This window comes from Budorcas taxicolor, chromosome 11 (assembly GCF_023091745.1).
Source record: "Budorcas taxicolor isolate Tak-1 chromosome 11, Takin1.1, whole genome shotgun sequence".
Classification (NCBI taxonomy): domain Eukaryota; kingdom Metazoa; phylum Chordata; class Mammalia; order Artiodactyla; family Bovidae; genus Budorcas; species Budorcas taxicolor.
In genome coordinates this window covers 107,262,796-107,272,478 of record NC_068920.1, presented here as the reverse complement: position 1 = coordinate 107,272,478, position 9,683 = coordinate 107,262,796, and the positions used below count along the sequence as shown (strand labels likewise).

At 44.1% G+C, this 9,683-nt stretch overlaps 1 pseudogene; it reads left to right on the top strand.

The window, feature by feature from the left end:
• Nucleotides 1–385: 385 nt before the first annotated feature.
• LOC128056577 (ubiquitin-40S ribosomal protein S27a-like) lies at nucleotides 386–852 on the top strand (annotated as a pseudogene).
• Nucleotides 853–9,683: the final 8,831 nt, after the last annotated feature.

Below are 9,683 nucleotides of genomic sequence, written 5' to 3'. Positions count from 1 at the left end.
TGTGACCCCGTGGACTGTAGCCCTCCAGGCTCCTCTGTCCATGGGGATTCTCCAGACAAGAATACTGGAGGCGGTAGCCTATCCCTGCTCGAGGGGGACTTCTCAACCCAGGAATCCAACCAGGGTCTCCTGCATTGCAGGCGGATTCTTTACCATCTGAGCTACCTGGGAAGCCCTAAAGCAACTATACTCCAATTAAAAAAAAAAAAAAAAAACATAAAAAATTCCAAACAGTACAAGACAGTTACCCCCTGGAGAAACCTTACCAGTGGCCTCTGTGAAGACAAATGCAGGAAGGAGACACTAGCTGGGTTGTCCTGAAGCTCACATGGAGGGGAAGAAAGCCACTTTAGGATACACCATCTGCGATGGAACTGCCACCATGATGCAGATTTTTGTGAAAACCCTGACAGGGAAGAGCATCTCTCTCAAGGTCAAGCCCTTGGATACAATAGAAAATGTAAAGGCCAAGATCCAGGATAAGGAAGGTGTTCCTCCTGACCAGCAAAGACTGATCGTTGCTGGCAAGCAACTGGAAGATGGATGTCTTTGACCAACTACAACATTCAAAAGGAGTCCACTCTTCATCTTGTGCTGAGATGTCGTGGTGGAGCTAAGAGAAGGAAGCAGTCTCATGGCACTCCCAAAAAGAACAGGCATAAGAGAAAAAAGGTTGAGCTGGCTGTCCTGAAATACTATAAGGTGGAGGAGAATGGCAGAATCAATTGCCTTCACTGGGAGTGTCCTTCAGATGAATAATGTGCTGAAGCTTTTATGACAAGTCACTTTGACAGACACTATTATGGCAAATGTTGTCTGACCTATTGTTTCAACAAACCAGAAGACAAGTAATTGCATACAGGTTAATAAAATACATGAATAATGAACTAACAAAACAAAACAGAGAGGAGCAAAGCCAGGGGCAATCTGGCAGTTTGGCAGAATAGGACAGGCAGTTTTAAAGAGACATGAAGGCAAAATCCAGAGCGCTAACGAAACAAGGCCTTCCTGAGGAAGCCAAAGCTACCAGCCCCACAGCCTGGAGTTCCTTCGTGGTCCAGTGGTTAAGAATTCACCTGCCAGTGCAGGGGACATGGGTTCAATCCCTGGTCTGGGAAGATTCCATACGCAGTGAGGCAACAAAGCCTGGGTGCCAAAACTACTGAAGCCCACGCACCCTGGAGCCCACGCTCCACAACAAAAGAAGCCACTGCAACGAGAAACCCTCGCTCCAAAACTAGAGAGTATCCCCTGCTCTCCATAGCTAGAGAAAGCCCGCACACAGCAATGAAGACCCAGCACAGTCAAAAATAAATAAATAAAAGACAAATTGATTTTTAAAAAACACCTGAGAAAAGTCGGTTGTTGAATACCAAACACCGATGGAGACTGTGTTAGATGTCATATGTGTACAATTAGGTAAAGTTTCCTGTCATCCTTCAATAAGTTTCAGCATTTTTGAAAAAGATATTATCACATGCTGTTATCAATGGCACCTATGTAAATGCGTCCAGTTTTTTTTTTTTTTAAGTAGATATATTAGAAAAAAACCAGAAAAGATTCAGGGAACTTCTCTATTGATACAGTTATTAAGGGTCCAGTGATTTGAGCCATGGTGAGGCTAACTCTCCCAAGCAAAGAATAACTTGTTCCATCTCGAATTCCTATTACTGAGAAAGAAATGTAACGCTTGGCAGACTTTGGGTTTTAGAAGTTACATTTGGCAGACTTCTTTGGGTTTTGGAGGCTACATATTCTATACTTGGGAATCCTGCTAAGATCCATTTATCAGGAAATAGAGAAAGCTGATAGTTTTGAGTGGTGCAGTGCATGCATGCTAAGTCTGACTCTGTGACCCTATGAACTGTAGCCCACCAGTCTCCTCTGTGGGATTCTCCAGGCAGGAATATTGGAATGGGTTGTCATGCCCTCCTCCAGGGGATCTTCCTGGCCCAGGGATGGAACCTGTGTCTCTTATGTCTCCTACATCAGCGGGTGAGTTCTTTACCAACAGCACCATGTAGGAAGCCCTAGTTTTGAATGGGGCCCAGAGCAAAAGCAGTTCTCCAGCAGCTCCAGATTATAGCACAGGTTTGTACAACCTGGGAGATCACACAGCATCAGACTTGTCTGTGGTAGAGATACCAGGTCGATCTTCTGTACATCCTAGTAAGAGTGACAATACAACACGAGGCCTCAGGAAACAGGTAGAGGATTTGCAGCAGAGAACTAGGTACCTTTATTGCAAAAACAACTCCTGACGTATACCTGGGTTCTTGTAGAAATATGGCCTCTGACCGTGGGAAGTCAAGTGGCCATGCGGTCAGGAGCTGGATACCGAAAGGGCCAACAAGCTATAGGCTTGGGGAGGAGGCAGCAGAAGTCTATCATATAATGAAAGTGCTGCTTCGGGGATTGGGCTTTAGTGGGCTGAGGAGACAAGCAGGTGGCCTGGACATCCACACCATTTCCTGCTACTGCTCTAAAGCACCTCCCTAGTTCACATCTGTGATCTTATCTAAGGAGGAAGTGCTCCTTATGACCAGCTGACAGACAAAGCAGAAAAAGAGCCCAGTGTGGATCACAGACGGGTCAACCGCAGGATAGCTCTCAGCCCAAAGTGGACTGCAGGTACACTATGGCCTCTCTCAGGGGTGGCCTTGAATGGGAATGGTAAGAAGACCTACCAATGGACACTTGATCATCCTCTGTGAGACAGAGAAGTTGCCTGAGGAAAGTGTCAGCAGAGACTCCTGGTGTTTGTGCTGTTTCCTCAGTCGTGTCCGACTCTTTGTGGCCCCACAGACTGTATTCTGCCAAGCTCTTCTGCCTATGAAATTTTCCGGGAAAAAATCACGGAACCCATTTCCTTTTCCAGGAGATCTTCTTGACCCAGGGATCAAACACGTGTCTCTCTCTTGTGTCTCTTGCATTGGCAGGTGGATTCTTCACCACTAGCACCACCTGGGAAGCTCTAATAGACTCCTGGGCTGTGGTCAGCAGCTTGGATGGTTTGTCAAGGGCCTGGAAAAGCAAAACTGGAAGCTGAAGGAGAAGTAAGCTTGGAGAGGAGCCCTGTGGATAGACCTCTGGGAGTGGTCGCTAAGCGTGAGAATCTTTGTATTGACCCATTAATGCCCATCAGAGAACATTCTCTGCAGGAGAAGGAGATAAACAACTGAGTGATTAGGACTTCAGCCAATAGCTGTCAGCCCGCTTCTGTTCTCATCCTCCCAGGTGTTTGCATACTGGCTCCTGAGCAGAGTAACCCTGGTGGCAGAGAGGAGATCATGCATAGACCCAGTAGCGTGGACTTCAGCACACCAAGCAATTCCCTACTCTCCATAAATAGCTTTGTGATCTACATCCAATCCAGCCTCTGGATCCGAATACTGGTTTACAGAGAATACAGAAAAGGGAGGAGAGAAAAACACTAAATCACACCAGAAGGATGCAATCAACAAAACACAAACTGCGAGGAACACATAGGAAAAATGCCTGAATTTCTTCAGCAAATAAACTGCAAGATTAGAAATAGCGTAGAGGCTTCCTCGATGGCTCAGTGGTAAAGAATCCACCTGCCAATGCAGGAGACTCAGGTTTGATCCTTGGGTTGAAAAGATCACCTAGAGGAGGAAACTCACTTCAGTATTCTTCCCTGGGAAATCCTATGGACAGAGGAGCCTTGTGGGCTACAGTCCAGAGTTGGACACGACTGAGGGACTAAGCACCCAAGAGAGGGTAGATTAAAAGATTATTTAAAACCTTAACAAATTGTAAAGTCAGGTTGTTACTTGGATTATGATTTTTTTAAATGGAAATAATCCTGACATTTATCAAATAATTGGAAATGTGAAAAGGTAACAGATATTTTTTGATACTATAGAATTATATTTAACATTTAAAATATGATAATGGTATGGTGGTTATGTTTTAAAGAGCGAGAGAAAAATCCTAACCTTTTAATGAAATACACAGACATATTTATGGATGAAATGTTATGATGACTGGAGTTTGTTTCAGATCAAAGCGGAACGAGGACATGGGTGAGGTTTAGATAAGGTTGAACTATGTGGCCTGATGTTTATTGGAGTTAGACAGTGGATACTTGGGGGCTCATTATACCCTTCTGTTCACTTTTTGGGTTTTCCCTTTTTGTTTGTTATCTTTGCTCATGCCTTGCGGCATGTGGCATCTTAGTTCCCTGACTAGGGATCGAACACAATGTCCCTGCAGTGGAAACACAGTGTCTTAACCACTGGATTGCCAAGTAGGTCCCTTACTTTTTGTACATTAGAAATTCTCCACTTAAAAATTAGTTGTGTGATCAGGGTGTGTTTCCTTTCCTATAAAATAAAGAAAAAAGAGACATCCTCCAGCCTTCATCAATAAACACTGGGTGAGTAAACTAAGATAATAGATATGGTGGGGAGGAATTAGAAAAGTTAAAATGACTAAGCTTCCCTGGTAGCTTGGATGGTAAAGCGTTTGCCTACAACGCGGGAGACCTGGGTTCAATCCCTGGGTCGGGAACATCCCCTGGAGAAGGAAATGGCAACCCACTCAAGTATTCATGCCTGGAAAATCCCATGGATCGAGGAGCCTACTGGGCTACAGTCCGTGGGGTCGCAAAGAGTCGGACACGACTGGGCGCCTTCTCTTCACTTCTTTACTTCAAGCAAATTAAAATGAAATAATATTGAAAAAGAGCAAGACCTTATGGTTCTTGCTCCCCCACCATGACCTCTGCCTGCTTTTTGTCTGTGGAAAACTTTAGTCAAAGAATAAGTTTAACAGAGAAGTGAGAAATGTGGAAACAAAGGAAAACCATTAAAGGAGACTAAATAATAATAATGTAGTCATTAAGCATAATCAAGGACCTTTAGCTCTTTCTCAAGGGCTGTAGAAATATTCTGAGCCACATCCTGTGAGCTGTCTTATAGACACTAAAACACCAGGTGGAGAAATTAACTACATCATGACCAGACTGTACCCGGGACTTGAGCTGCCACAATTCTGAAAACTGACTGCAAAGAAATGGGAACAAATGGACCCTGGAATTGAAGATTAACTGTACCTAAAACAACCAAGATGATGCTAGTCAGACCACTGATGACCAATTTGAAGATGACTGTGCTGTTTCTACATGTAACTGCTCCCCCCCAACACATATGCACACACACACACTCTGTCTATAAAAAGCTCTCACTGCCTGCTTGTTGGGACAGGTGGGGGTCGGGGTTGGTCTTTGGACCGACATCCACCACCTCCACCCCAGTTGCAGGCATTGGAAAGAAAGCAAACTTTCCTTTCTACCAACCTGGCCTGTTTATTGGCTTTTGCGTGTTGAGCAGCCGGACCCCACCCCTACTGTCGCCCCCAACTCTTTTGGTAACAATGTGGTAGATGAAACTCTAAGAGGGGCTTGACTTGAGCCGGTGTGTGCAGATGGGAAGAACTGCCCCTAATCGGACTAGAAGGGGCAGGACTAGAAGGATGCTGTAAGATTTTTCAGGCTGGGCTCCAAGACTCTCTAAGGGGTCCTCAGAGTCCCTGTAGGGGCCTCAGTGGGAGGCCTGTTGGGAGGAGGCTCCTGGCTCTTACTCCTGCCTTCTCTAAAGCAGTTCAGCTTTGATCTGTTTGTTATAATTAGCTCATGACCAGATTAAGACTTTAAAGGCCCCAAATACTGAGAAACTACTATGCCTCCATGCCTACATAGAACTTGTTTTTAGTCACTGACATTAAAGTAGCCCTTTTCTAGTTTTGCTGATGGAAACATTTTCACTGTGTTTATTTGAGTGGAACTTTCTCTCTCCCTTTTACTACTTTACTGCTGCTCTGAGCCTATGCTTAGCATGCCTTTTGGGTAATTATAGCATTGACTGGGGTTTCACAGTACATTTCATTTAAAAGGGAAATTTCACTGCTAAAACTTTTGATCAAATCTAATATCCATTTAAATCCTCTCTTCAACAGCTCACCAAGTATTCCTCCAACTTTGGCTTTAACACCTTCCATCTTGAAGATTTACTATCCACTAAATGACCCTGGCACATCTTCAGATTATTACTAGAAAGTCTCATGTTGAGGCCAAACATGTCATCTTGAAGCTTCCACCATTGGTTGGTCCTCTGCCCCTACGGCTACATTGAGCAAATTTAATCCTATTTGCACCCATCTGCCTCTGCTTAGCCAGGTGCTCAGACAGAGTTCTTGGAGTTAGCTTGTCTCCCTCTGTCTCCCCAATCCTGACTCCTCAAATAGCCTCCCTAGACAGTAATAGTAATTACGATGACAGTAACAATAATAGCCACAATTAGCTGAACCCACCAAAGTTACACAGCTGGAGGATTTTATTTTATTTCTGTTTTATTTATTAATTTTTTTTTAGACTTTTTATTTTATGTTGAAGTGTAACCTACTAGGGGCTTCCCTGGTGGCTCAGATGATAAAGAATCTGCCTGCAATTCGGAAGACCTGGGTTCGATCCCTGGGTCGGGAAGATTCTCTGGAAAAGGGAATGGCTACACACTCTAGAGTTCTTACCTGGAGAATTCCATGGACAGAAGAGCCTGGTGGGCTACAGTCCATGGAGTCGCAAAGAGTGGAACGTGACTGAGTGACTAACTCCTTCACCACAGCCAATTAACAATGTTATGATAGTTTCAGGTGAACAGCAAAGGGACTCAGCCATACACAGACATGTATCCATTTTCCCCTAAACCCCCCTCCCATTCAAGCTGCCACATAACACTGAGCAGAGTTCCCTGTGCTATATAGTAGGTCCTTGTTGATTATCCATCTTAAATATAGCAGTGTGTATGTGCTGATCCCAAACTCCATAAGTATCCCTTCCCCCCGGTAACCATAAATTTGTTTTCTAAGTCTGTGAGTCTGTTTCTATTTTGCAAGTAAATTCATTTGTATAATTTCTTTCACCGCTGGACTGGAGGATTTTATTTTATTTATTTTTCTTTTCTTTTTAAACATTTATTTGTTATTTATTGGACTGCAGGATTTTATTTTATTTTATTTTTTCTGATACGTATCTTTATTTATTTTTATTTTTTTAGCTTTTTTTTTTTTTTTACTTTATAGGTTTTATTTTTTATTTTTATTTTTTAATTTTAAAATCTTTAATTCTTACATGCGTTCCCAAACATGAACCCCCCTCCCCCCTCCCTCCCCATAACATCTCTCTGGGTCATCCCCATGCACCAGCCCCAAGCATGCTGTATCCTGCGTCAGACTTAGACTGGCGATTCGATTCTTACATGATAGTATACATGTTAGAATGCCATTCTCCCAAATCATCCCACCCTCTCCCTCTCCCTCTGATGGACTGCAGGATTTTAAAGCCAATGCTAGTTTGTTTGATTCTGGGGTCTGTGTTTCTGGCCTTTATACTATGCTTTTAACCTCCTGTCTAATATGAAATAAGCTCAAAGTTTTATCTCTTCAGAACATTCAGAAACAATTGGTATAAGAAAAAACTTTCAAGTGTCCTTCAGCTTTTGACAGTGAGGCATTGTCTAGAGTCTGAAATATGGGATCAAGGAGTCCTCACTTGTCATTCGAAGGCCATGCTCCTGGGTTGAATGGCTGTGATGGGTCTGTTCCGCTCCTCACTTGTGGAGGCCTCTGTTAGGTGTGGAGGCGGGGCTGTCACTTATGATGGCCTTTCGGCGGCAGGATTGGATCTGTCGTCGGCCCTCTGGATCATCGCTGATATCTTTGGTGATGTCCTGTCCACCCGGGGGATCTGTGACCTGTAGGAAGTTCATCACTGAGTTTGAGATGGTGTCATTGGCACCTTATGAAAGCCAAGGAAGGTGGGGGCTTTTGGTTGGCTTGCTTGGGCCCCATGCCAGTGCCCTGGCTTATAAGGAAAGCTGGGCAAGCAATTTCATGAGTTTCTGCTTCCTTGCTGTGAAGTGGGCTTCTCTCATCAAAATTTATAAGGATGAGAGCTCTTCCAACATAGGAAGAGAGAACAGATGCGATAAACTGAAAATGCCCATACCTCCTTAGGTATGCTATTCCCCAGGTCTTTTTGTTTAATGAATCAACATATATTTATCAAGTCCAAGGTCCCTGTAAGGCACAGCGAATGGGAAGGTGATTGCCACGTTTAGTTGAAACCTCAGATCTCCAAAGAGCTCAAGACCTTTCATTTCCTGTATGTCTTAACTGGGTTCTTCATTTACATGACGAGAGGTCAGACTGGGAGGTGAGGGGACTTCCCTGGCAGTTCAGTGGTTAAAACTCTGCTTCCACTGTAGGAGTGTGGGTTTGATCTCTGGTTGGGGAACCAGGATCCTTCCTGCATGGCAAGGAGCATGGCCAACAGGGGATTAAAAAAAAATTGGGAGGGGGTGAAGAAAGACTGATGTGACTTGCCATATCTTCTCAGATTTAGAATGCCCAGCTGCTGCTGCTGCTGGTAAGTCACTTCAGTTGTGTCCAGCTCCGTGAGACCCCATAGACAGCAGTCCACCAGGCTCCCCCATCTCTGGGATTCTCCAGGCAAGAACACTGGAGTGGGTTGCCATTTCCTTCTCCAATGCATGAAAGTGAAAAGTCAAAGTGAAGTCGCTCAGTCGTGTCCGACCCTCAGCGACCCCATGGACTACAGTCTTCCAGGCTTCTCCATCCATGGGATTTTCCAGGCAAGAGTACTGGAGTGGGGCTAAAATCCCCAAACTCTTACCCTGTAGCCAGGGCTTACACAGGGCTGTCCAGGTGATAGTCCTAAAACACAGGTAAAATTGTGTCACCTCCACAGCTTGGAAATCCTTGATTAATCTCCCTTACTCAGAGACTTCCCTGGTGGTCCAGTGGTTTAGAATCTGCCTTCCAACGCAGGGAATATGGGTTTGATCCCTGGTCATGGAACTAAAATCCCACATGCTATGAGGCAACTAAGCCTGCCCAATGCAACTGTTGAGCCTGCACACAACAATTAAGACCCTTCACAGCCAAAAATTAATTAATTAATTAAAAATTGTGCTTTTTAAAAAAAAATAAAAAAGAATTCCATTACTCAGCTGCTAATCCATTCATTCACTCAAAGCATATGGGTACTTATTATGTGCCAGGTACAGTGCTAGAAAAGTGAAAGTATTAGTCTGCTCAGTCACGTCCAACTCTTTGAGACCCCTGTAGCCTACCAGACTAGACACTTGGACTATAAAGATGAAAGCCATGGGTCCAGCCACCAAGAATCTCAAGGTGTAGCCAAGGAGACAGATAGGAACACAATCACACTTTGGAGAGATGGAGCATCCAGGGCTTAGTGTCCTTGATGCCCTTTGCTGAAACGCCCTCCTTAAGACTGCAGCCCCTGGCCCCCACCCACCCCCATACTTGTACCTTGTGAATCTCATACTTCCTTCAAATCAAATTTACTGAGAACCAACTATATAGCCAGGGAACTCTGCTTAATGCTCTGTGGTGACCTAAATGGGAAGGAAATCCAAAAGGATGGGGATATATGTATATATACAGCTGATTCATTTTACTGCACGGGAGAAACTAACATAATATTATAAAGCAACTATATACCAATAAAGATTAATTTTAAAAAGTGAACCCTAAAAAAAAAATCAAATCTAGGTTCCTCCTTGGGAGATCTTAGATGGTTCGATGTGTTCTGAATGCTGGAATCCCCCGGAGAGCTA